This window comes from Notolabrus celidotus, chromosome 19 (genome assembly GCF_009762535.1).
Source record: "Notolabrus celidotus isolate fNotCel1 chromosome 19, fNotCel1.pri, whole genome shotgun sequence".
NCBI classification, from domain to species: domain Eukaryota; kingdom Metazoa; phylum Chordata; class Actinopteri; order Labriformes; family Labridae; genus Notolabrus; species Notolabrus celidotus.
In genome coordinates, this window is record NC_048290.1 from 7,302,032 (window position 1) to 7,325,065 (window position 23,034).

The 23,034-nt window shown below is 38.6% G+C and overlaps 1 protein-coding gene across 12 annotated transcripts in view; it reads right to left on the reverse strand.

The window, feature by feature from the left end:
- fibcd1 (fibrinogen C domain containing 1) overlaps positions 1-11,776 on the reverse strand; it is a 237,168-nt gene extending 225,392 nt beyond the window's left edge. For 3 of the 12 annotated variants that reach the window (XR_004634901.1, XR_004634900.1, XR_004634898.1), the window contains exons 1-2: positions 11,632-11,756; positions 3,929-4,028 (exon numbers count right to left, since the gene is read on the reverse strand). The gene's annotated coding sequence lies outside the window, so the exon portion shown is untranslated. Of the gene's footprint in view, positions 1-3,928; positions 4,029-10,190; positions 10,261-11,631 lie in introns of all 12 variants that reach the window. The other 9 variants (XM_034709570.1, XM_034709572.1, XM_034709574.1 and 6 more) reach the window with 7 other exon arrangements.
- Positions 11,777-23,034: the final 11,258 nt, after the last annotated feature.

Below are 23,034 nucleotides of genomic sequence, written 5' to 3' on the forward strand. Positions count from 1 at the left end.
GAGATTATCGTTGTCATTGATGTAAATGTTATTGCAGTCCCCAGTTGAGATTATTTTTCAGCCGTATTTACACTGGAAAAAATGCCCCTCCAAAATCAAGATAAAGAACTTATTTCAAGGTACTTTTACCTTGAAATGAGCAAAATGATCTGCCAATAGAACAAGTGAAAATTTGCTTGGTAAGATTTCTTAAAATAAGACATAATATTTAGAAAACTGTGATCTTAAAATTAGCAGGGAAAACTTATTTTAGGCAATATTTCACCAGTATTTTAAAGCTTAGTGTCTCAGAATAAGCCAGGAATGCTAACAATTAGTATTTTTTCACTAAAAAAATGTTTTGCACTAATAAATTTAAGTCAACTTCTTCATTTGAGATATAGTCACCTTAATTTGTGTTGTATTATAGCAGCACTTCTCTAGGTTTAAGACCATCTTGGACCTGAAATAAGATTACAAAGTTTAATTTGAGCATTTTGAGATATAATGTCTTCTCATAGTGAGCTGGATATACTAATATTCAGTCATGCTGTTGTTTAAGGATAAGCCAGCTATGTTCTAAAGTAGGCGTTTAATTGTGTGCATGTAGTTTGAGGATGAATATTCTTATCTGATTTAGAAGAAACAGTGCCTGAAAACTTTAACCCACCCTTAAAAAAAACAACTCTTTCTTTCTTTCTTTCATCAATGGAGCTGTTTTCTGATAGATTCATCAATAAAATGCATTAACTTAAATCAAGTGAAGTGTTGGTCTTCAATGAAGATTATCTGTCTTCTACAAATAAGATCTCAGCTTGAAAAATGTATGAATTTTAAAATAAACCTTGTTTCTTCTAAATTACAACTCAAAACAAGATAATTTCAAGATTTTCTGACTTAAGATATTTAAGTTACTTGTTAAGTAAATGTATCTTAAATCAAGTGGGAGAAGACATTTTGACTATAAATGAGACAATTTCACTTGGTAAGATTTTGAGTTTTTGCAGTGCATCATACGCTCTCCAAAAACATTCCACAAAATTGCCCTCATTGCAGCATCAGTTCCGTCTGGGTTTCCACTCAGACACAGTGTTCACCATCAGCTGGCTCTCACCTCTTCTCAAAGTTGAAACAAAGCGTCCTGGGCTCTCTCATTTAAGTCCCTGGCTGCTGTTTTGTCAGAGAGCGGCACTATATCAACTTTCCAAGCAGAGTCATCACACAGCGTTTCCTGCATAATGGCTTTGGCAGCAGGCAGAATGAGATCTTCACTCTAACAGTGTGTGGTTTTTGTGTGCGGGGAATACGATATAGCTTAAAAGGACACCTTCACTCACCCGGGGAGAGTTGGGTTTTTTTTTGCTTATAAGCAGTAAAACTATTCATCTGACCCCTTATTTGTCTTTGCGGTGTGGGAGGCTGTATTTTTAATTCATACTCGGTTGGTTCTGGCCTTGTGGTTTCTGCTTTTGCAGTCGAGACAGAATCCTTTGTGATATTTAGGATCTTTGGATTCAGTCTTGCTGCATTGCATGAGCTTGGCGGTGCAAAATAAGAGACAAAAGGGAACACTGAAGCTCAAGAGGTGGAGTGTGCAACATCTGTGTGCAGCTACAGTCTCATGCATATGTCTTTGTCATGGAGTCCTGTCTATCTGTCAGCCTGGTGCACTTGACATGTCAGTGATAGAAAAAATGTATTCAGCTTCATGCAAATAGGAAAAGAAACGTTTTTAATTGAAAATCTGCACGTAAGGTCTGATCTAAATGGATATGGGATGGCTAAACCTCATTGTGGATGCATACATGCAGGGTCACCTTCACCAAAACTGATAAAAAATGAATCCTTCTCTTTTGGCTACTATGTTTGCTCACACAGAAGGGTATTAAAGCAGGATGCAGAGGGGAATACTAACGAGAGGCAGGGGTTGATACCACACACAGGAAACGAGAGCAGAAATCAATCAAAACTCAGCAAGACGGAGGCCTGGTCAATTTTAAATACTGGTGGATGCACAGTTGTCTGCTTTGACACCCTTAATGCAGCAGATCTCACAACAAATCAGGAGAGTTTAATCCTTCTCAGTAGTCTCAGCCCGCTCAATCGCCTCCGCGCACACAAACAACACAGAACACAGATGGCTCGTGGTCATGAGACACCATGGAATCAGCTGCTACTTGTGCAAAGGGTAAAAGTTCAAGACACTGAGCCCCGCTGGGATCAAACGTTCAAACGCAGAAAGTGAGAGGGAGGAGAGAAGTGGACACAGAGCGGAATAAACACACACTCCTGACTAAATAAAGCAAAGCCAGCCAATTCAAAGGCTCACAAACAGGAAAAATAGATCCTCTACAGTTTAATATGAAAACTGAAGAGATCTGCAGTCATAAATTTGATCTTTGTATTAAATCATCTGGAGTATTTCCAAAGTAAAGAGGTTTCCATTGATGCCAATATTTAAGAATAAAAAATGTATGAAGAGAAATCCTCGCTGCACATGTGGAGAGCCTGATATCCAAGCAGAGGGAAGCAGAGCTGAGGGGGGCAATCTAACAACTATTGATCCTGAGGTGATCTGAAGCTCATATTGAAGCTTGGTTAATAAAGCAGAGTGTGAGCTGAGAGCAGAGTGGAGTAGATCAGGAGTGTTGATTGGCTCTTCAAGTGAATCAGCTGACATTTTTATGAAACACTGTTTTTTAAGAGTGTAAGGGCTAATTATCTGACTGCCTTTATTCCATCCCTCCTTCCTTAAAATTTTTCTGGACTGTTTGGGTTTTTATTTTCTTTCTACTTTCTCTCCGTTTTTTATTTCTTGTCTTTTTTATGTTATTTGCTGAAATTCTACAATTTTCTTTTCTTTCTTTTTTCCCTCCATCATGTCTCTCTGACCATCTAACTTTATTTTCCCTTGTCTCCTATCCTTTTTTTAATCTCTCTTTCTTCCTGTCTTTTCCTTATTTCTTTCATTGTTCTCTCCCTTTCTTTCTTACTCCCTTTTTTTATTTCTCTCCATTCTTTGTCTCCTGTGTTTTCTTTTTCTCTTTCTTTTATCACTTACTTTCTTCTCCCTCTTTCTGCTTTTATCTCTCTTTCTTACTTCATGTCCTTTCTTTATTTCCTTCTTTCCTCCCTTTTCTTTATCTCTTTCTCTCTTTCTTTCTTTCTTTTTCCTGTGTCTCCTATCCTTTTTTGTCTCTTTCTGTTTATTTCACTGTTCATTCTACCTTCTCTTTCTTTATTCCTGTCTTTTCCTTCTTTCTTTCATTGTTCTCTCCCTTTCTTTCTTACTCCCTTTTTTATTTCTCTCCATTATTTGCCTCCCGTGTTTTCTTTTTCTCTTTCTTTTATCACTTACTTTCTTCTCCCTCTATCTGTTTTTATCTCTCTTTCTTACTTCCTTTCCTTTCTTTATTTCCTTCTTTCCTCCCTTTTCTTTATCTCTATCTCTTTCTTTCTTTCTGTCTTTCTTTTTCCTGTGTCTCCTATCCTTTTTTGTCTCTTTCTGTTTATTTAACTGTTCATTCTACCTTCTCTCTCTTTATTCCTGTCTTTTCCTTCTTTCTTTCATTGTTCTCTCCCTTTCTTTCTTACTTCCTTTCTCCCTTTCTTATATCTTTCTTTGTCTCCTATGTTTTTTTGTCTTTCTTTTTATCACTTACTTTCTTCTCCCTCTTTCTGTTTTTACCTCTCTTTCTTACTTCCTTTCCTTTTATATTTCCTTTTTCCTCCCTTTTCTTCATGTCTTTCTTTCTTAATTTTATTTCATTGTTATTTTTTCTTTCGTTCTTCCTTTAGATTTACTTTTTTAGATCCTGAACATGACTCATATTTAAAGACTCCAGCTTTCACAGTGTGCGTCATCTCCATTTAGAAATCAATAACTTGTCAGTTTATCTTAATTTAGTGTTTTGCTGATGTTAAAGATGGATGATTCAGAGACACTCACCACACTGCATTGATCCCGGGTCAATAACCTGATCAGACGCGTTGGTGGAGATGATGCCCTGATCACTGCAATGGTGACTCCTGCTGGTTAGCGGGGAGACCTGTGGTGAGAGGAGTGAGTGATCATGTTAATGATTATGATGTCAGTGGTAGCTGTCGTGCTTTAAAGGTCATCCATAAAAAGTGAAAACTGATTAAAAACAAAGAAGCATGTCAGAGCATCTGGAAGAGGAGTGATGTTCTTGTATTGTCCATTAAGCCAAGCAGTCTTGAGTGTTTTGGTTTCCCCCTGAGGAAAATATGTTACAATAATCTGATGATCAAAGAGCTTGTTTGGCCTTCTGGAGATCAAGTCAGGGGAGCAAAGTGTAGTTTTTGAAATGCTCTTAAAACAACCAATAAAAACATGATTGAACTATTTATGTGACTTGTTTTTCAACTGAAAGGTCACCGTCAAATATTACACCATGCTTTCTGTCAGCAGGTTTGACATTTGTGGACACAGAGCTATGCGGCTTTTGTTCACTGGAAGACCAGAAAGACAAGATCAGATATGATTTAGCTGGAGAGAGAAACGGGACATCCATCACCTTTTTTTTTCTGACAGTCAAAGAAAATAACTGCTGTTATCTCCAAACTACATCAGCAGGTGCTTCGTATGTACGTTCTACAGCTACTGAAAAACCACCTCACAATGTTATCTGGTTTGTTCTTATTCTAACTACAGTGAGAGGGAACGTGTTTCTTCCAATGATTAAACCCCCTCATGAAGTAAATGTGAACTAATGAAACTGCTTCATCTGTTCCTCTCAGATGCACCTGGGGAATCCCCATCTGCCGAGCTTCCTGATCAAGGAGCAGCGGTCCCACTCAGGAGACAGGTGAACTGTTGGAAAGTCGTCCTGCTGAGACACCTTCTGTCTGCGCTGACAGGGTCAGGAAAGAGCACGTTTCTGGATTTGTCATAATGACGGGCTTCAAATCTATCATGCAGATTGACACTTTGTAAACACCGTCCCACCTGTAGTGGGAATGAAATGGAATTTTTCTTGACAGTGCTTCAAAGGGCTTTGTTTTTTTTCAAGCTACACTGTAAAAAAAAAAGAAAACGTTGGATAAACTTTAAAAAACTGAATAATGGATTATGTAAAACATTTGACTGTGACTTGATCTACATAATTTTATAAGATTAACTTGTACCATTGAGCTTCATGCAAACTCATTTCTAATGGGAGAGGGCAGTTATGGTTGAATTGTCCTGTAAGAAAATAAAGGTTTGTGCTTTACTGATAGAGGGGGATGTTCCTAATCTGCAGATCAATCAAGTGCACCGAGAGGCAGACTGGGTTTCATCTGAAGTTTGATTCAGAGTTGATAACAGTCAAGCTATTTCATTAGCACTTAACTGCATTTGGACAGTCTGCATTTTCAGTCAGAGCAGCAGGAAAATGGAACTCAATCCTGACTCACATTAGAGACTGTAAAAGCCTCAGTGTTTTTTAAAGTAAACTGAAATTATGGCTCAAGGAAAAACAATCATGTGATCATCTGAATGCATCAAACTAGAGAATGAAATGTAATTTTAAATGTTTTGTTATCATTGATAGACAGTGTTGAGTAGCCTATGTATTGTTTTAAATGCCGGTATGTTTTTTTTATCATTTGCATTGTACATTCGTTTACATCTTCCTGCCCAGGGACCACAGATTAAAAATAGCTTATAGCTAACTCTGGCTTGACAGTTTTTGTTTTGCATGGCCCCTGTCAAATAAAGTACTAAATAAATAAATAATTAATAAAAAGAGAAGCAATTCAACGACAATGACATAATGAAGATAATTGCAATAACGATTGCATGGCCATGGCTTGAGAATGGAGAATGATTAATGAACGAATCAATCTTTATTCATAAAGTGCCAAATCACAACAAAGACTCAACATCAAGACAGGGTTAGACTCAGTCTTATCTCAATGGTAAATGGAACCCAGTTGAAGATTGTATGTTAACGTCTCATTTTTGAAGGAAACGCCTCCAAATGCATGTATGAAAATTTGAAAAAAGGTCAAAGTGTGTGGTCAGCATCACATGTAACTTCAGCTTCTAAGTTTACTACCTCTGGTCAAGTGCTTTCCTTTCATAGTCTTTGCAGAACATGCTCACTTCATTGCCAAAATGCATACAGAACTGAAAAAGATACATGATACAGAACTTAAATGTTATAGAGAAATATATAAAGAGGTTACCTTTTCCATTAATCCCCTTTTAACTGTATTTATTAATTTACAAACATTGGAATGAGCTAGTACATTTTTCCAATATTCAGTTCATCCCTTGTGTTAAAATGAACATATGTTAGATATAAAACACATTGAAAAATAAATGTTCTCTGCTTGGAGAACATGTTCCTTGTGTGGCAGCTTGAGTTTGTGAGTAAGTAAAATTCTATTTATATAGCACTTTTAAAACACTAGGTTATAAAGTGCTTCACAAGCACAGAGATAAAAAAACAAACAAGACAGAATGTGCAAATAATAAACAAACGAAGCAATAAACAGCCGTAAAACTCACATGGAGGGTTATGAATACATGATGCAAATGTATTTCAATGAATTGTATACAAATAACATCAGTCCTGCTGGTTTAATGAGATAAAAATGGTGTAATAAAATAAATATTTACAGGATGATGTCCTGCTGTTAGTTTCCAGATGAAGCTGGTTTCACCATAATAATGATTTAAAAGTGGATTATAAATGGTTACATTTTTTAAGCCATTGAAAGGGAAAAAGGGGATTTTTTACAGGGTTGTTGCCCTGGTTATATCCAAATATTTAATTATTTGTTGCACATGAAATCAAGGATTGGCATCATGCAAGCACTACAAACACTAGCTTTATGCTAATGTAGTCGGTCATTGCCAGTTAAATGACAATGCCATAGTCCTGTGGAACAATAACAGTTGTTTGATTTAGCATGTGTCAGCGCAAGAAATCCAATTAACCACACTAGTACTATTATGCCAGCAACACCAAAAATGTACAGTCATTCTCGACTGATTCATTGTGTGCATCCACAAGATTTGATGCGATTTTATGGTAAATAAAGCAGAGATTAGAATTGTAATTCAAGATATTCAGTGAATGTAATCTGAGTTTCATGGTTCAAGTCATGACACCTTCTGACTCATGTGTGACATACCCCAATATATATATATGCATTAAAAAAAAACAGCTCTAAAAAGGACCCTGTTGTGTATTTATCCAATCATGTAATAGAACTTGAGCAGTGAATATTTGTTCAGTGACAGGCTAGTTGTGAAGTTTTGTCACTTTAAGTGTAATTTCTGTCATAACATTTAGAGATAGTCTGCAGGCAGCCATGCAGCCAGAAAACAGCTGTCTGTCTGGATGGATAATCTGATGGAGAGGAAACTAGCTGGGTGGATGGAGCTAATATCTTGATGAATGACAGCGACATGATAAGTAATGTTGCCTGAGGCGTTTTATTGTTACAGTGGGATTTTTCTCACCACAACTGAAACAACAAAGTAAAGTTTACAGGAGGTTAAGACCCAACCTTATCTACTTCTCTGGTGCATTTTTGAATGTTGCGGGGAATAAGAAAAAAGATGAAGTCCCTGCTGATGTCTGGAGTTTACTTTTGCAAGTAATTTTCCTTATTTATTTGTTTCTGATAAAATAAATGTACTTTACTTTCTATGTTTAATAATTTGATGTAGAAGAAGCATTAATTTAAAAGGTGACATATCACGCTTTTTTCATCAATATATATTGGTCTGAGAGGTCCCCAAAACATGGCTTTAAAGTTTATGCTCAAAAAAACACTTTGAAATCAGATGTTGGTCTGCCTGAAAAGCCCTCTTCTTCAGTCCTCCTCAGAACACTCTGTTTTCCCTTTGACCACGCCCCCTCCGGAAGTGGATGTGCCTCGGCTGTCCAGCACGTTGATCTAATGTTTACATGTTGGCTGAATATACACGGCTGCTCAGAGATCACGTTACTTCAACCCTCTGAATCTGATCCAGAATCTGATCCTGACGGAGAGGCGCCTGCAGCAGGACCTTTCTGAACGATTGGTCACAGATTTAGTGTTTCTTGTTGTTTTATTTATCAGTATGTCGACGTGTGTCTTGGTACACAGCTACAGCTATGAACATGTAGCTATGTGGCTATGCTAATTAGCGCTAGCACTTATGCATGACAAATAAAAATCATCCACTAGATCTTCAAATCTGCAGACGTGGAGAGTAAAACCGACCTCTGCCAGAAAGGCAGCGGGACCTTTTCTGAAGGATTGGTCACAGATTCTGTGTTTCTTGTTGTTTTATTTGTCAGTATGTAGACGTGTGTCTTGGTACACAGCTACAGCTACGACATGTAGCTATGCTAACTAGCGCTAGCATATATTATCCATGATAAATAAAAATCATCCACTAGATCTTCAAATCTGCAGACGTGGGGAGTAAAACCGACCTTTGTGTTTATTAAGACAGCCTACAACTAGCATGCCTCCCTTCTAAGCTCCTTGTTAGCACACATTTGTGCAGGTAATGAAAAACGGAGGGGGGATTCAGTATTATTTTATACAGGCTATGGGCTGAACAAGCTCCGAGCTCTGACTCTGTGACAGACCGGATATTGTTGTTACGTAACAAAAACACGAAAGTCTGAAACGGCTCGTTTCATACACATTTACAGAAAGGTGGAGAAATCAGAACAGGGGCAGAATGGATTTTTTTCATTCTCGGGGGGTTTGTAGACATGCCAGGGAAACATATTTCAGGTAAAGAACCATTAAAAAGTCCATTTCGCATGATATGTCACCTTTAACATTTCTGTCTCAGCACATCACTTCTACTTCAGCTACTGACTTGAAAGTATCAAAAATACCAGAGTCCTATGTGTACTTTTTTAACTTTAAAAAGTGACACAACAGGGCAGCAACATATAAATCTTCTAAGATTTGAAGTACCGTAAAATACAGAATAGAAGTCACACTGGTATATGAGAACGTCTGTTTTTTAGTGGCTCCTAGAGGGAAAGAGGGTTTTAACTGTCCAGCTGCATGATGGCTTTTATTACCTTCAGACATATGCAGTTTCTATGCAGATGTGTAGCTCTCTCTAGTACCATCTGTTAACGCTGTGCTACCATCTACCTGTAAGCTGGTAAGTGAGCTCAGTCTACAGTAATGATGATAGTTGTGAAGTACAGACAGACCCCTAACCAATTCAAAGAGACTTAAGGCATCCCCCTTCTGCTGGCCCCTAGATATCTTAAACTGAAGAGCCTTTAAATCAAAGCAGCACTCTGTAAGGTTTAACTACTTCTTAGTACAACACTGTTTTCTTTAAATGTAAGAATAAAACCTTGTAAGAGAGAAAAGTGTTAAAAAGTACCCCAGCTAGACTAGACCTCCTTATGTGTCCAGCATGCTTTGCCTATTTCAGTGGTTACTTGCTTCTTTGAGCACCAAATAAAGTACTGTAACCCAATAAAATACCTCTTTGCATTCCATACTGGTGATACTTTTTAGATGACAATCTTGCAATATTCAAAAATTGCAACCTAACTCTTGCATGACGTCCAACAGCCAGGAAACACATTTATTGGTAATGTTCCAGTCTAGAAATGTTGCCAATAGATGTATTTGACAGTTAGACGGTGTTTAGGAGTTCGCTTGCAATTTTTGTGATAGACTGATTGCTCTTCTGCACACCTGTCATATGAAATAGAAGTGTGAAGTATGTTTCTACAATTTTCAGTACCAACAAATAAAATGTGCTACATTTAAATGCAAGAAAAAGACTAGCAGCCTGTTGCAACAAAGTCCAAATAGCTGTCTAAACGAGGCAGATAGCCAATCGAAGTTTGGGATTACTGGGCAGCATTGAGACTGGCCAATCAGAATTCAATAAGAGACCATGCCATCCCCGACCATCCCTGTGGATGCACATTGCTACATTTATAATCTTGTTGACTGGTCACTGTTGTTATAAATTGTCAATAAACTGTAGCAACGCCCTAAAACAGGCCCCGCTTTGATATCTTTAAAGGGCCCATACAGTCTAAAATTGATGTCTTACTTGATATAAGTAGTAACAATGTAAACTTAATCATAAATGTTGAGAGAGTTAGAAAATCAACGGAGAGCTCTAAATGACTTCTCTGAGCGACTGGAGGAGTCGCCCTCTGCTGGCTATTTGAAAGGATGCGAGGGCAAAAACAGAAACTAAAGAGTACCTTGAAACAGCTGCCGAAGGGTTCCTTGAAACAGACAACGCACAGGCATACTTTTTGCATCTCTTAAGGACTCCATGGCAAACCAGCGATGAAGACCATGGATAAGAACACAACAGACATTTGTTGTTACTGATGAAATAGTGAGCACAACAATTCACTTGGTATCATTCAAATGGTTGAAATGAATGTTGCTCATATGATATGAAGTGTGTGTTTGGAAGTAGTGTTATAAGCATAAAGTTAGTGAAATATTAGATAAAGTTGTAATCCTGAACATAAAAGAGAATCCTGTGCAAGATTGAAAACTGCTTTTAGGTCCACATTAGCTGGCACGATCAGTGTCTCTCCTCCTCCTCTGTCAAACCAGATTAATACACTACATCCAAATGTGCCCTGGTGCCAGTCGGTCACACCTCCATCCATCACGCTGCAGGGATTCTCCAGACAGGGTTCTCTATTTTACCCATATATCAATCAGCACCCACAGATATACAGCATGGGCTCCCTCTGCCAAACCACACAGCTCCTGGCACCTCACTGCTTTACTTCAGAAGCCTGGCCTCTACCTGAACTCATGCCTCCATAGCCTCAAAACTAAATTCTCCAAATTGAACATGTAAGGCTGGATTTTTAATAGCTTTATAACTCAAATTTAAATAAAATAACAATTCTACATTACATATAAAAGCAATAGCCACAAAGTCAGAGGGTTACATACACTTATTTCTAAACTGGTTGTGGATCAGACCAAAATAAACCTGATAAGGAATTTCTCACTCCAGAGTTGCAATCTCCCTGGTGTGTCAAAGTAATGTCACAACCTTTCATTGGCTATTAAATATGACCTGTCATCCAGACTTGTAAAAATACATAATTAATGTTGGAATAGTGATAGAGAAAGTGATAAAAAAAGAAAGCAAGTCACCTCTCACCTCATTTTTTAACATCAGGTGATCGAGTAAGTCTTGTAATGTGCTGTGTGCTCATCATTGTTAGTACTTGTGAAGATTCTCTGCAAACTAGCTGCTGTTGGAGAGTTTTAATACTTCATCCTGAGCACCGTGTTATTAGAATGACAGCTAGACTGACAGGTGGAATATCAATCTAATTTAGAGATTGATTCACATTAGCAAATGAAATGAATTCATTATTGCTCTGTGGCAGTTCATGAAGTATGATCTGTTGGCAAACAGATTAAACTAATGAAGTCCTGACTAGAGCAGCATTTTATTCCCAGGGTGTATGCTTACTGCTGTATTGATGGAATGAAAAATGGACTGGTCACCTTCAAAAGCATGTGGGCCAAATATAAAAATCACTTTGGGTTAGTGTGCCATGTAGGGTATTTTAAATGAGGACTACAAAGGAAGAGGACCCATGTGCAGAATATGAAGAATCATTAAACAAAAGAGCAAAAGCAAAATGTTCGACGAAAACTTACTTTAAATGTCCAAGAAAGTCCAAATCCAAAATGTCCAAATGAAAAGACAAGGGAACCACGCGAAGCAGGAGAAGGTAGAACACTGAGTTCCTCAGCTCAACAAGAGCTGAGGAAACAGAGAGGCTAAATACACACTTAGGTAACAAGCAACAGGTGTGGACACAGCCCACAGGTAAAACTAATCAGGGTAATCAAAGTGGAGGGAACCACACAAGGGCAGGAAGTAATACTAAACCGTAAACACATGGATAAAGAACTACAAAATAAAACAGGAAACACAAGAGAAAATACACAAATACACACAAGTAAAACAATATAAGACATGGATCACTAATAAACAATACAAGGAAGACATAATGATAGCTCATGACTAATACTAACTGGGAGATAAAAACACCCCTCCCTCTGGAACTCTCTCCCCAAACACATTTGCGATTGCACTGACATACACACATTTAAAACCCAGCTCAAAACTCACCTTTTCACAATGGCTTTTTCACTGAACTGGTTTTATTAATCAGTCTTTTAATCAATCAATCAATCAATCTTTATTTGTACAGCGCCAAATCACAACAAACGTTATCTCAAGACCCTTTTACAAACATAGGAGGGATAGACCACTCTATGTCAAATTATGAACAGAGACCCAACTTCAAGACAGGGTAAGACTCAGTCTGACCCCACCTTAATCCATCATGAGCATTGCACATCGCAATATTTAGCTAGTTACAGTGGCGAGGAAAAACTTCCTTTTAACAGGCAGAAACCTCAGGCAGAACCAGACTCATGTTAGACAGCCATTATGCCTCGACTGAGTTGGGTCTGGAAAGAGGGATAGAGGGGGAGTAAGAGAGAGAGGTGATAGTGATGAGACGAGTAGTAGAAGCTGTTGCCGCTGGAGTCCAGCACGTCCGTATCAGCTGGAGTCCAGAATGTCCGCAGCAGGAGGACGTCTACGGCAGCTCAGAGGAATCTACGAGACAATGGAGCTCAGGGACTCCAGAAAGGTCTGTGGTTAGTAACTTTAATGGGACAGGCAGAGTTAAAGTAAGTGATGAAGGGGTTGGGGGGAAGGGGGTGAGCTAGGATCCCAGTGTGTCTGTGCGCCAGTTCCCCAGGCAGTCTAGGCCTATAGCAGCATAACAAAAGCTGGTCCGAGCCTGAGCCAGCTTTAACTATAAGCTTTATCAAAAAGGAAAGTTTTAAGCCTACTCTTAAAAGTGGAGAGGGTGTCTGCCTCCCGGACCCTGACTGGTAGATGATTAATTAATTATTAATGTATGCTTTTATGATCTGTAAAGTGTCTGAGTATTTTGAAAAGCGCTATATAGATCAAATGTATTATTATTATCATTATTATTATTATTATTATTATTATTATTATTATTATAATTATTATTATTATTTAAAAAAAAGGTAAATCTTCAAAATAAAACAGGAAACCAATGATCAACGTACCAGAGCTACTCCTGCATGTGCCCATTGCTAATGCTCCGTGGAAAAAGGGAGCTCATTGAGCAGATTGGTCTGGTCACCAATGTGAATTGGTCTGCCAATGTAAGGGTCGTAGTTGGAAAGGAACCAAATCAAATGTTGAGACTGAAAAATAATATTGTTTAATGCTAAAAATATGCTAATTTTGAATTTGATGCCTGCAACATGTTTTAAAATAGTTAGGACAGGGACTATAGGGACAAGGCTGAAAACAAATCCAGTACAACAGTGATATTTAAAAATGACTCTGTAGTGGAAATCACTGCATGGGCTCAAAATCATTTCCAAAGACAATTGTATGTAGACACATATCATCACTACATCTACAAGTTAAAACTGTGCCATGCAAAGAGGAAAACATGTGAACATGATCCAGAAACACTGCCAAAAATGGAATCCTGTGTGTTGTTAAATATACAAGCTTTCTTAATGCAGTACTTGGATTGTCATAGTTTTAATGTTGTATTCATGATGTGCATATGATAGATTCTTATCTAAATTCATACTAATTGTTTCCAGGTTTAAGATAATTTTGCTTTACACCAGATGATTTCATCAAATGTGGAGCTTAAAGAAAAGCTCCTACAAATCCACTCCATGAGGGGAGTTATGAAAATAATCACACTGCTTCAGACTATTTGCATTTGAAAGTCTTCATCAGTGACAGGTGGGGACGTGATGAGAGCTTCAGTTTGTTTAGACTCACGTCTGTTTAGTCTTTAGAGAGACGGAAACTTCAGTGTGTTTCTCAAATGCCAGTCAGTCCTTGTTTATATCCAATCGATGCCACCCCAGCTCACAAAGCTCTCATTTGTCTGCTCACAACGTCTCAATCTGCCATGAACACTTAGCGAAAAGCAGCATTATAAACAAGACAAACCAAAGTAAACTAATCTACAGAAAATGACATTCCTCCAAAGCCCTGCACTTGAGCCAAACTTTTCTGAGAGCTGCAGATTGTCAGGGGACTTAGTGTACGCTGTCTGGCTGCTGCTGTTCCACACCTAGGGGATTTCAGGTCTAATCTGTCAGGTGCATGCCCAAGCATTTCTTTATCAACTTTATCAATAACAGTGCAGTATTGCCAGGGCAACAGGGACATGGGGTGGTGTGTGTGTGTGTGTGTGTGTGTGTGTGTATGTATGTGTGGAGAGGGGGGGTCAATAGCTAATGCTTTACTCTGCTGAGGAAAATTGCACAGCCTCTCCCACCACAAGACATTCCCACTCTTCTCTGTGGCCCTAAGCTTTAAATGTGGCATTGTAGGAACCACTGTAGGATCAGACTTTCATACTTAAGAGGTGGCATGATTAATTTATTTCACGTGATGTCACACACTCATAGGGCCGCTCATCTGCAAGCGTTAAAGGTTTTCCTGCTGCTACATGCTAAGTAGAAGTTACTGGACTCAGCTGCCAATATGTTTCAGAAATGTTTTTGATAAAATGCCTAACAGTTTTTGTTTAATTGGATGCACTAACCAATGAGGACACAAGCCTGGGATGTTATTCTGCAGTGAATAGAGATGTGCCTACATAGATTTGAATCATATTATATCATCAAGCTCACCATCTCCGGTACTTCTACTGTTTTCGGACGTAATTCCTTTTGTTTTGCAGCAGCTAACAACTGGAATAACTTACAAAACACCCGCAAACTTTCAACTTTGACTCCACTCACAACCTTCAAGCTTAAACTTCAACAGATTGTAGTTGACTGCTGCTCCTGCTGATCACTTCGGACTTTACTTACATGCATACTTGTGCATATAGACACATACTTTTTCACACCTCGCACACATTGCTTGTTACTTATTCCCTTTTGTTCTATTGTATGTTTATATGTCAATTTGTGACATGTGTTCACATGTGTATGTGTTCCTGTTGACCCCTCTTGGCCAGGTCATGTTTGTATATGAGAACTGGTTCTCAAAAATGTTTTACCAGGTAAAATAAATTAATATTTTCAGAATCAGAAACCCAGCATTAAGTGGGACATTCCATGATGACTGCAGTGTCAAGACTTTAGCTAGCAAGCATGCTAGCTCTGAGCTCCAACAAGCAACACGAGAGCTCTGATAATTTGATGTCCTTCAACATATAATTAGTAAATAAGAAAAAACAAGCTACAAACAAGACCAAACAGAAAAAGAGGCAGGCAAGACTGACAATATCTAACATGCCCTCTGCTCACAGCTGTGCTAGCTTTGTAACAGTTAGCTTGTTAAGCTAGAAAAGTCAGAAGCTAGTGCCTCAGTAATGTGGGTTTGCTGCCAATTTTAACAAGACACCCAGACTTTGCAGTGCCTTTCCTGCATGTCAGGGCCTTACTTTGAATTACATTCCTAAGCAGAGGATTTCAGTCAAACTCAGATCCTCCAGTATTTAACATAGCCAAATGCAAAACTCTGCTGCAGCATATCATTCTGGAACCTAAAGAGTAACTTGATACCTGTTTGAGAAGGCACCCTGTCAGGCCTGTCTATATAAAACTTTAATCCTTGGCGAAGAATGTGATCCTGTGCAGAAAGAGCCTCACCACAGCATTTCCAACATCACTGCAGCACAGTGCATTTAAGACATTTGCCATCTCTGTTTTTTTTTTTTGCGTCCCTTGTGACCTTTCATTGAGAAGATGTGTCAGCGATGTGGTGAGGAGAAGTCTTTATTCACAGGGAAGGCGTGTGCTGACGTGAAAATCTCAAAGGATGCTACAGTTAGCTCTGGGAGTTAAGGTCAGTCGACGTGTGAATTGTATGCTGTTTGTATCAACTTGTTTTCTTTATATAAACCACAGCTTCCTTGTTAACATACTGGAATAATTGTCTACTAAAGTTAAGACAAGCATTACAAGTACAATACAGATAATGAAGTGTTATATGTACAAATAGGAAGACTTACTGTATTAGTAACTCCAATGAAAGACGTCTACTGGCTGTGAGAGACTGCTCAAATAAACAGAAATCTTAATTCCATTATTTGAAGTCCATAAGCGTCTAACACATTTTCAACGCTCACCAATTAAAAACAAGCTTACTTATAGATTTACTCATGGATCAAGACATAATCTGTGAAGGACAATAGTGTTTGATGATTTATCGTGACGAAAACTGCAATTTGCAAACAGAAGAAATAGAAAAATCTGATCAATTTTGAGGCCAAACTATAACTCTTGGACAGTTAGTGCCCGTCTGTATGTGTATGACTCAATGTTGCAAGGATACACACATAAATTAACTACCCCTATCCATGTTGTGAGAGAGTGCCATCAATTGATTTACTGGTTTTGTCATGTCCATGATGCATCACATACAAGGTCCTGCTAAGAGCTGAGGAAATGTGTATTTAATTTATGACTCAATAACAAGGGGCCTCTATTCATATTGGCTCCTTTGATCTATCGCTTGCAGATGATTGGATTGGCTACAGCGCGAGTACACTGAGCCAAATAAAGCATGAACACGCACTGTCATTCCCTTACTGTGAGCACAATTAGACCAGAGATAGACTGGTAATTGATGGGCGAGGGCTCATTTGTTTTGCACTGCCAGACAAACTGCCAACCATTTGTAATATCTCCACAATTAATGGGCAGTTTTACTGACTGCACAAGATAGAAAAAAAAAAAAAAATTGAAAAGCAAAGAAAACAATGGATGTGGAGAGAGAGGAGTGAGGTGATTTGAGCATGAAATGAAGCTCTGCATCCAAAGAGAGCGAAAGCACAAGGAAAGGCCAGCAGAATGAGGCATTGAGCTGGCAGGGTATCTCGCTCTCCAGCTGCATATTCAGGAAAGTCTTTGGAACACAAAGGTAGGATGGTTGATGCAGAACAGCCTCAGGAACTGTTACACACAAATGCAGCCCGGTTGGCATATGAATTATTCCAGCCCCACTGTTAGCATGGGCTTTGGAAAACAGGGAAAAAAACTGGTTTTGAAGGATGAGTGGATGAGTGCGAAGGTGAAGAGTATAGGAAAGGGGAGCAAAAAAAAATCATGTTTATTGAAAAAACAGGGCCGAGGGAGAAAAAGAAAGCTCCTGTCTCAGTGTCCTGGGTTATTTATTCTTTCATTGGAGTAGGATCCTGTATTTAAAGGTACAGTGTGTAGAAGTTAGCAGCATTTACAGAACAGCTTTGGTGGACATGGGATATAGTATTCATAACTTTGTTAAAATTCTTGTATATAAAACTATAGTTTTCTTCTGTAAAACTTAGAGTAAGTATTTGAATATGGCGCAGGTCTCCTTACTGTGGCCGGCCGCCATCATGAACTGCCATCATGCTTCTACAGCAGACTTGTGACTGAGGTGCCACTGTAAAGACACCACCAGTGACATTTAGGTTACCTTGTAGGTGTACTCTGGATCCATTACTGTCTACATTTGTTGTCCATTTGTCTTGCAGGACTACATTCCCAAGCATGGCCGTGGGAAGTAGGGGTGCTGAGGGTGCTGCAGCACCCCCTGTTGGAAAAGGCATCACACAATTTTTTCTGGATGCATAAATAAGTTGAAATAAATACATTATAATACACTTTCATTGTATTATTATTATTATTTTCTGAAAATGTAATGCCTGAGGAAGATTTGAGAAATAATTATAGCAATTTTAAATAATTATTCATTTTGAAATAACCCGATGCCTGGGCCCTGTGTTTGTGCCTGCTTAAAAAATGAATGTACTTGGATAATCCCTGTTCAATGCGCTTAGCTGCCATTTGGGTCTGTTTTACTAGGTTTGGTTTGCATGCTCTTTGCTGTGCAACGGGGTATGGAAGTTGCAAGTCAGGCATTTGATACATATTATAGTAGCCTGTGTTATATTTGTTATTGATGTGAATTTATAATGAAAAGTTCTCTTGAAAGCTTGTATCCAAACCAGATAAATAAAAATAAAATGTATGTGCGCTATAGCCTATCAGTTGCATAAGTAACCTAAATGCAAAAAGAAAAAAAAAAAATGCACCTCTTACAACAGCACCCCCAACTTAAAGCCACTTCCCACGGCTCTGTTCCCAAGTATGCTGTGATAAACATGTGATTAACATTGCCATACATTAAGACAATGTTTAAATAACCACCTAAATTTTCTCATAAGCATTGACTAGATTGGCTCCTGAGTATGTGGCACAAGCTTGCTGTTAAATAAGGGGGGCAGCGTTTTTTTTGTATTGGCCCTACTTGCCTCCAACCCCCCCAAAATTGGTGGCCAAAGTAGATTTTTGGTTGCCAAGATTTAAACTTATGTTTAACAAAAAAAACCAATTAATTTCTGTCCAATTCTTTCCACATGAGAAAGGTCCGCTTAAAATAAGAAAGACAAACAGTCAGTATGTTCAAGTGTGCCATTTAAAGAAGAAAAAAAAAACACTCAAAAAGGGATTGCAGTGTGCCTGATACATGTGGACTGTGTAAAGATTGGCCTTTGTTGGGCTGTTGGATTCTCAGCATGAGTCTTTATCCCTGTGCAGCCCTAGCTCCATGCATATTCATCATGCATGTGCTTTTCTGTTAGCATTCAACAGGAGAGAAGGCTACACAGTGTTGATTTTAACAAGGAAAGGGATTATGCAAACTAATTACCCAAGTGTAAGTGTATAAATCCATTAGCAATGTAAATGTAATTAATAAATTATCAAGATGTTTTGATCCAACAGAAACTGTTGTAATATGACATTTGAGTTCAAAACGGCTGCAGTTTATGAGCAGTGTGTTATTTCCTTAATCACATTCAACAGAGGTTTCCAAAATATACGTAAGAGTATGAGAACTACATTACTGCACTGTAATGGTGTTGTGCATTTTCCTACACCTTTACTGACAAGCTGTTAGCCGTGAGACATGATGTTTTGGAAATGTGTCTGTTGACTTCAACACTTTCTCACCATAGATTAGTTGATGCTGTTAAAGTAGCTGCATTTGTTAATTAATAAATGTGTGTTGGCAGTTAATATGGGGCCATACAAAGATAAAAACAGACAACTGGTTGAGCCTCAGAAAGCAGAAGCACCTTTTTTTTTTCATGAACAAATGGAAAAATATTCTTGTGTACCACACTGGCAAACCACAGAGCCATATTGACCTGCTAATGGCCATTCTCATTGATCTTATGGTACCATTACGTCGCCAATAGGCTTTTAAAATCTGCAAATAAAGCTCACAATGATAAAAGGCATATATCAATAAACATTATTATCTTGAAAATACAATGATTTTCAGCTAATCCAAAATGTATAATCCCTTTTAATCCTTTGTGTTGGATGTGTCTGATCCTCAGTGCAGTGTCATCCTCAGGGAGTGTCCTGCCTTTCACTGGCTCAGAGTCATATTGGATTGTCCACCCCATGATGTCAAATCAGCTGTCTGATCCAGGGCAGGAGATTACTCTTGTGCTGTTATTGTGTTGTAAATGTCATGCTTTGTATAATTTGCCATTGCAAAATTTTAGCTTATAATTATGTCTGCGTTTTAAAAGCTGTTCTATGCAGTCTTCTTTGAGAGGTCCAATTTTTTGTTTTTGTTTTACAGGACTAACAGCACATGGAAGTTTTGTATAACTTTAGTGCAATTCCATCGAACCTGGTCTGCCTGCTTCATGGGCGCACGACCTAACCACTGGGCTAAGTCCATGCCCGGTCTATTTACTTTTAAACTGAAGTTTCAGTGACAGAGACGTTAAATAAAAACCCAATTCCAAAGAAGTTAGGATATTGTGTAAAATGTTCATAGAAACAGATCGTAATGATTTGCAAATTGTATAAACACTATATAAAGTTAAAATAGGGAAAATAAAATAAATCAAATGTGGAAACTTAACCTTTTTTATTGTTTGAGCCCCCCATTTTATGACTATGACATTTTTATTTGTGTTCTGTAAAACTATGAGAAACTTGACTGGTACTTGCCATCGCCCCCAAAAGACTGGAGACTTGACTTAACCAAATGATCAAAGACTCAAGAAAAGATGTGGACTCATGACCTTTGACTTGAGACTTTGCTTGGACTTGTGACCATAGACCTGTGACTTGACTTTTACATGGAACTGAGAAAAGAGTTGAGACTTGACTGAAACCTGGAACCAAAGACTTTAGACTTGACTTGGACTTGTGACCATAGACCTGACACCTTACTTTGACTTATAAAAAGTGAGTTCTGCCTTCATCTGTCTCATATAAGACCATCTTGAAATGTCAATTCAAAGCTCTTCACTAAAACAAGATGATGAATATCAATTACAGGCACGTGTCCATCAGAAAGAGCTCCAACCTCTTGAGAGCAATCATCTGTTATTCTCTCTGTGTGCCTAATTGCACTTTTAATTTGCTTGATCAGCAGGCTCAGAGATAAATGCACTTATGATTTCAAGATATTCTGTGTAATTATGCTCCCTTTTCTGAGATCTTTTGTCTTTGTGAAAACTGATTCCTTAATCGTGACCCATGAGATGTGTCTTTGTTTTTCATCTAATAAAACTGGAACAACTTTTGTTCGTCAGATCCCAAGGACGCTGCTATTCAGCAGCAGTAACAGACTTTTTTTTGGCAGAATATGACAAATATGTAAAGCTACAAACCCTTAAACCTGTCAGCTCAGAGGGTTTGTTAGTTTCCACTGAGACATGTTTTAAAAAGTTCAGCATCCCTCTGTATTGAGAGATCTAACGTCTCCTACCTGCCTCTTTGGTTGAAAAGAAAAAAAGCCTGCGACTCAAACTTTGTTTCAAGTAAGCTTAGGAGCAAAACACAAGACCATCTTACAAATACATCACATAAAGTCAGCAGTAAGAGGAATATGATCAATGCAAGAGTTTCTTTTGGTTTTAAAATCTGTTCAGACACAATTCAGTGTCTCTGACACCAACTGCATGTAAATTTAAGAAAGAATTGGTGTCATTTATTGACTTTCAAGCACCCGATGTGCTAGTCAGGTTTATTGATCTTGGTGAAAATGCAGAGCTACAACAATTCTTTTCAACATATTCCTGTTTGGTGTCATTGTTACAAGCCAAAATACATCCTCAACCTCAACTACCTCGCACAGTACCATTTAGACTTCTCTGGCAGAATGTACCATGTGTCAACCATTACAACTAGCACTACATTACATCTTTGTTAGTGCTCTACTGTAGTTTGGCCACCACAGTCTAAAAAGTCTGGCTTCACCCTTTATGTTGGGTTCACACCAGGCACATATACAATTATTTGCTCACTGGAATATTGCTCACTTAATACACACACATATATAATAATAATAATAATTGATAGGTTTTGTATGGCGCTTTCTTGGTACTCAAAGTCGCTTTACAGAAAAATAATGATGAACAATAAATAAAAAATAAAGCAGATGAGTAAAACAGAACAAGGACAGAGGTGGGGCGGTAGTAGAGGTTATGTGTTGTATGCTTTTTTGAACAGGAAGGTCTTGAGGTGTTTTTTAAATGAAAAAAAAAGAAGTGAGTCAGAGTTGTGGATGTGGGGAGGGAGAGAGTTCCAGAGAGTTGGGGCAGCAATGACAAAGGCTCTGTCCCCCAAGGTATCCATTCATGTATCAAATCCTGTATACGCCTATACCCAAAGACGCAAGGTCAGTTATGCTAAATAGGGCATTGCTGACTTGAATGTAAAACCGATAACTGAAATAAAATGTTTTACTTTGAAATGTACTGCACTCTATGCAGTGTCTGACTTCCTGTCCAGGTCAGTCTACTCTCTTCAGGTTAGCATGTGCTGGCTGAGGGCTTCATCAGGAATAGATCCAACACCTACCATGGAGACAGGAACTGAGGGAGGCTTCTGGGACAGATCTGAGACATGCTGCAGCACCTCATGTGGGGAAGGTATAGGGAGAGAGAGAGGGGGGGGGGAATGACATGCACCAAATCATACTGGGACAGAGAATTGATCCAATGACGTATGATGAGAACATCAGCCTCCATACATGCAAGGTGCTGCTCTTCAAATTTAGCTAAACTGGTGCCCCAGCATTTGCATTTTAGGGTTGAACACAATGTGAAGCTTTGGCTGATTGGGAGTATGATGATGCCAGTATTTGATCATAAGAAAGTGTACTGGATGTATTCAAAACTTGACCTGAAGTTATGATAGGGGAGAGTGATTTCAATTTATCTAGAGGGGGACATAAACATCTATGCCGATTTTTAACTATAAGCTATGCAAATGCTGTCGAGACATTTCAACAAAACCATCATTTTGAACTACTTGGTTACCTCAAGGATCTCAGAAATCAGTATGGTTCATCTTCCAAGGGCCAAGGATATCTGCACTTAATTTCACAGCAGCCCACTTATATGTGTCGGAACATTTTATTCCAGACCTGTTTTCATGCGTTGGCTCCCTCCATCACTTGGAATTGAGAGCTGGGGGTGCTGGGTGACTGCATGGTGGTGAGATGTGTCACTGTCATGTAATAGCAAGCTCACGCCAAAGGCTGTAGGGGTGCTGCATGTCAACACCCTGTTTTGGAATTTGATATTACCAGCTCCAGGCAACCGGTGGAGGAAGCGAGAGATGAGCTGGGATAATTTGTTTAAGTTGAATGAATTTTTTAGAGCTTTAAGAGTATTTTGGGCGCCTGGCTTAGCGGAGAGAAGTGCAGATGGGAGATGACAAGGAGTTGGACATTTCGCCAGAGGGTGTCCCTGATCCCTCAGGGGGATGTCCTGCTGTACAGGCCACGAACAAAATTTGTTTTTTGAGGATTAAACACTCTTGGATGTCTGGGTATGAGTCACAGCAGAGATGTCACTGAGAATATAAGTAGTCTACGGGAAAGAGAGAAACCAAGATAGCAGCCCTGGGGATAGTTGGTAAATTAGGCATTGTTTTTATACCAAAGACAGGTCTGGAGAAGAAGGACTGAGCGAAAATACAGCTGTATGGTGTTCTGTA